Source organism: Neomonachus schauinslandi, chromosome 12 (assembly GCF_002201575.2).
Source record: "Neomonachus schauinslandi chromosome 12, ASM220157v2, whole genome shotgun sequence".
Classification (NCBI taxonomy): Eukaryota; Metazoa; Chordata; class Mammalia; order Carnivora; family Phocidae; genus Neomonachus; species Neomonachus schauinslandi.
This window is the reverse complement of record NC_058414.1, coordinates 5,694,555-5,701,524: the sequence shown is the minus strand read 5'-3', so window position 1 is coordinate 5,701,524 and position 6,970 is coordinate 5,694,555. Positions and strand designations below refer to the sequence as shown.

General features: G+C 38.3%; 1 pseudogene; it reads left to right on the top strand.

The window, feature by feature from the left end:
- The first annotated feature begins 4,363 nt into the window (after positions 1–4,363).
- LOC110592653 lies at positions 4,364–4,710 on the top strand (annotated as a pseudogene).
- Positions 4,711–6,970: the final 2,260 nt, after the last annotated feature.

The following is a 6,970-nucleotide window of genomic DNA, read 5'->3' as shown; positions in this document are numbered from 1 at the left end:
TTGAGGCACTTGTGGGGCATCGAGGTGGAGATTTGGAATTAAAGTTTGAAACATGGGACTGTACCTCAGAAAAGAGATCTGAGCTGGACATATAAAGATGAATACTTTGTGATCGTAACTGCTGGATTGTTTTCGAGAACGATGATTGATTATACTTAGCTTTTCATGGCAATTTAGCACAACTGACTCCGCGTATCTTAGAGCACCCCTCTGCCCTATCACACACCAGCAGCAGTCAGCCTACTCATCCTGAGGCCTGTAAGAGCTGCCTCCTCTGTCTTCCCCCCAAATCCCTTTTCTTAGAGGGGTCAGTCTGGGAAACCCATCTGCCTGATTATCGTTCAGTGACTCTTTCCTCTTGTTTTCCTGGCCCAGTGAGGAAGCCCCTCGTTGGTCAGGAACAAATCCACAGCTTATCCTAAACTTTACTTGTCTTTTTTGAAAAGTCTCATGGCATCTCTCAAAATTTGAGACTAAAAATGAGAAAAAAACTTCTTTCAGGAGATTTTGCCTTTTGAGTTGATCACCTTTGATTCTACTTTCCATCCCTGACCATGCGTGGGACACGTAGACTCAAGGAGACACGTTGAAGTCTTGGCAGTGCCTGCGGTACCTCAGCCTATTACCATGGAGCCAGACTTTAATTTTACTTTATTTGGACCCAATTACTCCCACAAAAGAGAGCAGCTGACTTGAGAAGTTCTCCCAGGAGCGACAGGTTTGATTCAGACTGTCACGGTGGAGCGTCCCACACAGGTGCAGCAGGTCTGACACCCAACGTCTTCCAGACTAGCAGCTTACCCCGTGTGACTCACGGAGGGATGTGAATTAATTATGTCTGCCTTCCACTCGGTCTTTGGACCACGGCAATTCAAAATAATCACTTAGTCTACTCTTAAGTTCATCAATAATTAGTCATTTCTTTCAATTGTGTACATAGAGAAGACAATGATTGCATACAAATTAAAGCAGAACAGTGCCCTTTGGTCCAATTCTGATGACACATTCCTCCTTGGGAGAGCAGAGGAGGGACAGGTCTCAGCTGAATGTGACACTTAAAAGGGACAGGTACAGTTCAAACTCCAACCTCAGGAAGCCAAAAGCCAAAAATGACTTTAAAGAATTGATTTTTAAAAGTAGGTAACTGTTTCAATTGAGATAATGTTTTTTCACCCTGCAAAATGCTTAGCCACAAATTTACCTTAGTAAGTAAATTTTCCAAAATGCATTTATTTGTATTTGAGATTTTCAAACCTCACAGAAAAAGAGACGGAAAAATTGTGAATGGTCCGGTTACTCAACCCACGACTGGCCCCCCACCTCTTCTCTACACACACACACACACACACACACACACACACCCCAAAAGATCATGCTCACCCATCATATATTTGAGTATATCTCATGCTGGGAAAATTGTTACTACAAGATCAGTACATCTTTGAAATGTCTGACTCCTCAAAATGTCTTCCTTTTATTTGGCTTCAATCTGTATGTGTACAGTCCACATATTAAACTTCTGTTTCTTTCTGAACACAAAACAATTTTTGCAACATTTAAATATGGTATTATGCATCTATAAAACCACTTAATAAATGTAGGATGTGAAGGTGTTTCTTTCCCATGACTTTTGTCACATTTTATTATGTTAAGACACACAGGATTTGACCTTTAAGAGATACATCCAGAAGATATTCAATTACTTTTGGAAACCCTAGAAAACACAGAAGTATATTAGACATAAATAAATTCCATAGAAAAGTAAGCAAATTAAAAAAAAGGTAACTCTGACTGAGAGAAGGAAAGGTGCTCACCAAATGAGAGAGGAGAAGAGTAGTAGGAGATAGGTAAGTTTCAATGAAAATCCTACAACAAGTCAGTAATTACTCATTCCTGCTGATGTGAAGGGGAAAACTTACGGGTCTGTCTCAGGAAGATGAATCTGGGTAAAGGGATTTGATTTAAGGTAATAGCACTTGAATATTCCGCTCAATACGCACCAATCATTTTTAAGTGATCCGCATATGTTCGCTCATTTAATCCTCACAGTGAGCCCGTGAGGCAGGCAGTTATCCCTCCCTTTTACAGGTTACATATTTTTTTAAAGATTTTATTTATTTATTTGACAGAGAGAGAGATAGCTAGAGCAGGAACACAAGCAGGGGGAGCAGGAGAGGGAGAAGCAGGCTTCCTGCCAAGCAGGGAGCCCGATGCGGGGCTCGATCCCAGGACCCTGGGATCACGACCTGAGCGGAAGGCAGACGCCCAGCGACTCAGCCACCCAGGCGCCCTACAGATTACATATTAATAATTTGCCCAAGGTTATATGGCAGATGAATGACAATGCAGGGTCTTAAACCCTGAAATCCCTGTAAAAGACCATGCTTTTTGAGTCAATGAGATTGACCCACTGAGTCAGGAGCAGCCTCCAGATAACTAGGAAAGCCTGCTGTCCATAGGGCTAGGATAGATCGTCTGTGCTCTTGAAGTCTGGAGGCAGCAAAGTTAAAGGATCCTGGTTGAAATCCCTGTAAGATTAGACCAGGATGTGTTCATAATTAGGGAAATGATATAATTGATTGTCCAAAACAAGGCATTTTTTTTAGAATGAACAGAGCACGTTGAAAATTTAATTAGAACAGAAGGACCAAGAACTTTTCAACCACAAATCGAGATAAATAAATATAAAACTTTTTTCCTATTATCCATATATTATGGAGCAAGACCCCATCAAATAAATTAAAATTTTAGATGTCAAGAAGAATTAAAACTAAGGAGCAGATGTCTTTCTTGTGGATGTGGGTTTTTTCTCTATCATTTGTCTTCTGTAAAACAGTAACATTTACCTTATGTCAGCTCATGTGCTTGAAAAAGGGCATCTCAACATTGAAATAGAGTTGGTTGGCAGAAACCCTGAAATGTCCTTGCCATCACAAAGACTGGTGATTTTTCTCCGAAAGCAGATTTTTAGATGGTTTTAAACATTACTATGGCTGTATCCTTGGGTCATTTATCTTCTCAAACTCTACCTTGTCATTTGGAACATCCATCCACCTGTATGCTCACACCCACTTTGACTTTTTTCTCCTGCTAGAGTCGGAGGGACTCTACTTTGCCAAGCATGGTTCTCATCATTATAAGCAAAGCTATCTTTCCCATTTTCTCCAAGAGTCCTCAGATAATAGGGATAGAAATACCGTGAAAGTACTGGCGGTCCCCTGTTAGTCATTCATTATATTTAACACAATAGCAAGAGAAAAAATAAAAAAGCTCATGACAAATTTATAGATATTTGAAGAAGATTCATAAAAATGAACGATTAAGGGAGATTTAGAATGATTAGGCTACACATCACATTTTAAGAAGAAAAAGCATTGTTTTCTCATATCTCCCTTCTAAAGACTGTCAGAAATTGATTCTGGATAGATTATCAAGTACTTCTTGTGGTTCTGTGTCCTTACTGCTTTAATTCATTTCACCCAAGATGATACATTTTAAAAATTGTACATTAAACCTAAATGTACTTCAGTAGAGTCCCACATGCCTTTGAAGAAGAAGGATGAAGTCCACGTGGTAACCTAGAATTCAAAGAAAGAAAAGGTACACGAAGAGGTTCCCTTCGTTTAGGTGACAATGCTGCCTTGTCCTGTTTAGGATATGCAGGGGACCACCGTTAAGAATAGAATCATTATAGGGACAATAAAGAATTTTAATTATACATTCTGGATGCAAGTTCTTCATCAGGTATGTTATATGCAAATATTTTCTCCCAGTCTATAGCTTGTCTTTTTTTTGTCTTAACAGTGGATTTCAGAAAAAGAAAAAAATGTTTTTCTTTAATTTTGATGGTCTGATTTATTAATATTTTCTTTCATAGACGAGACTTTTCATGCAATGCTTCAGAACTCATGTCCTATGCTGTATTCCAGAAGCTTTACAGTTTTAAACATGAAAATTTCAAAACTATGTGTTGAAACAACTGCCCTTTATTCCCTGAATTGCTTTTGCAACTTAATCAAATATCAAGTGGCTGTGTTTGTGGTTGATTCCTGGACTCTATTCTTTCTCACCGGTCCACATGACTATCTCTTTACCACACTCACTTGAATACCTTGGTTTTATGGACAAAGCCCCAAATCAGGTAGGTTGTTATTATTCCAAATGTATTCTTCTTTTTCAAAGACATTTTAACCCTTTTAGTTCTTTTGCATTTTATATGAATTTTAGAATCAACTTGTTTATATTAAAAAAATGCTGCTGGAATTTTGAATGATACTGAATTAAATATAGGGGTCGCTTCTTTTTCTGTCATCTTGGAGTCTGTGGAGGCCTGCTGGGAACAAGACTCTTATAACGCCAAATAATGTCTAGAAGGCTGTGGTCCAAGGCCATTTTTGCTGCCTATAAGCGGGGTCTCAGGAACCAGAGGGAGCACACAGCTCTTCTTAAAATCGAAGGTGTTTATGCTCGAGATGAAATAGAATTCTATCTAGGCAAGAGATGTGCTTATGTGTACAAAACAAAGAACAACACAGTGACTCCTGGTGGCAAACCAAACAAAACCAGAGTAATCTGGGGGAAAGTAACTCGTGCTCATGGAAACGGGCATGGGTTCGTGCCAAATTCTGAAGCAACTTTCCTGCTAAAACAATTGGCCACAGAACCCGTGTGATGCTGTACCCTCAAGGATTTAAATTTAATGAAAAGTAAATAAAGGTGTAGATTCGTAAAAAAAAGAAAAAGAAAAAATATATATGGGTCATTTTGGAGACAATTGGCATCTGAAATTATATCGAGACTTTTCATCTAAATTCACGGTGAGGCTCTCCATTTATTTAGTTCTTCAAGGGCTTCCTTCATTAATTTTTTGCAATCTTCGTCATATAAATCCTGTATATATCTTTTTATACTTATACCTCAGATTTTATGAGTATTAAGTGATATTCCTTCTTTTATTTTGTTTCCATTTGTACATTGTTGGTATATAAAAGTACATTTGGTTTTTATTTATTAAACCTCTCTGCTGTGACCTCACTGTCTCTGTAGATTATCATGTCATTTACAAATAGAGACAATTTTTTCTTTTTCTTTTCCAATATATATCAATATTTGTTTGTTTTCTTGCTGCTCTGGCTGAGAATTCTATGTCAAGGCTGAGAATTCTATGTCAAATAGAGTAATGAAAAGGAACATTCTTGCCTTTCTCCCCATGTTGGGAAACATACATGGTCCTCCCTCACTCCCTATGTCAGCTGTAAGCTTTTTTTTTTTTAAGATTATTTATTTATTTATTTATTTATTTATTTATTTATTTATTACTTATTTTAGAGAGAAAGAGAGGGAGAGAAAGAGTATGCAGGAATGGGGAGGGGGAAGGGGATAGAGGAAGAAAGGGAGAATCTTAAGCAGACTCTACACTGAGCTTGGAGCCTGATCTCACAACCCTGAGATCATGACCTGAGACAAAATCAAGAGTCAGACACATAATGGACTGAGCTATGCAGGTGCCCGTGTAGGCTTTTTTTTTTTTTTAAGTAAACTCTATGCCACACGAGGGGCTTGAATGCATGACTCTGAGATCAAGAGTCATATATTCTACCACCTGAGCCAGCCAGGCACCCCCAGCTGCAGGATTTTTGTAGATGCCCTTGGTCAAACTTGCATGAATGACCTACTCTCACTCCTACTTTGCTGAACATTTTTGTCATGAATGGATGTTGTATTTTGTCAAATACTTTTTCATCTATTGAGGTGACTGTGTCGTTTTTCTCTATTAGATTATTAGGATTGTGGATTTCATCGACTGTTTTTTGCATAATGACTTAGGGTAGACATCACCTGGTAATGGTATGTCATTCTTTTTTATATAATACTCAATGCAGCCAGCTAATATTTTGTTGAGGATCATTGCATGATTGTTCATGAGGGATATGGAACTGTGTTTTCTTGTTTTGTAATTTCTTTGTGGGCATTTGGTATCATAAATATTGATACTGACCTCATAAAATGGGTCAGGTGTGTTCTTTTTCTTTCCAGAAGAGATTGTGTAGAATTGGTGTTATTTCTTCGTTTGATAGAATCTACCAAGAAAACTATGGGACCCTGGTGAGTTCTTTTTCAGAACCTTTTTAACTACAAATCCAATTTATTTAATAGTTAGAGGACTGTTCAAGGTAACTGCTTCACCTCAGTTGATGTGAATGAACTTGGTAGTTTGTGGTGTTTGAGGAATTGGTTCATTTCATCAAGGTTGTCAGATACATACACGTAGAGGTATTCATAGTATTCCCTTACTATCCTTTTAATGCCCATTGGTATATAGTGATAGTCCCCTCTTTCATTCTTGAGATTCGCAATTTGTGTCTTCCCATCTATTTTAATTTTTCTGCCTTGCTAAAAGATCAATTTTATTGATTGTTTCAAAGAACCAGCTTTGATTTTATGGATTTTCTGCTCTTCCTTTGAGTGTTAAGTTTCTCCATCCTGAGCCAGCACTGGAGTTCTGCAACTTTTTCTGTGTCGTAGTGCTCACTCCTGAGTTTCTAGCTGTGTTGAGTTCAGGTGGAGGATGCCCGAGAGGAAAAAAAAATGGTAAATTCATCTCCAGTTTGGTGACTTAAAGTCTGATGTTCTTCCCCAGTCTGCCTGATGGTGTTTACTGTTCAGTCTTTAGTTTCTTGGGCATTCTTTCCAGATTTTGTAGTTGCATTTGGTGGAAAAGAAAGTATGAAGCATGCTTACTTTATCCCACCCAGAACTGGAGCATGCCAGTATTTTTTTTTTTTTTTTGGTCTTCTACTGCAACCATGAAGCTCCATGCCTGTCACTGAGCAGTAGGAGGACTCCTCCATGAAGCACTCCATCACGGGGTGTCTTTGGGCATCATGTGGTTGTAAGTGTTGGAGGTAAGCCCTCCAGAAGGGGATCTAATGTCTTGGATGTTTTTTTTTTTTTAAGATTTTATTTATTT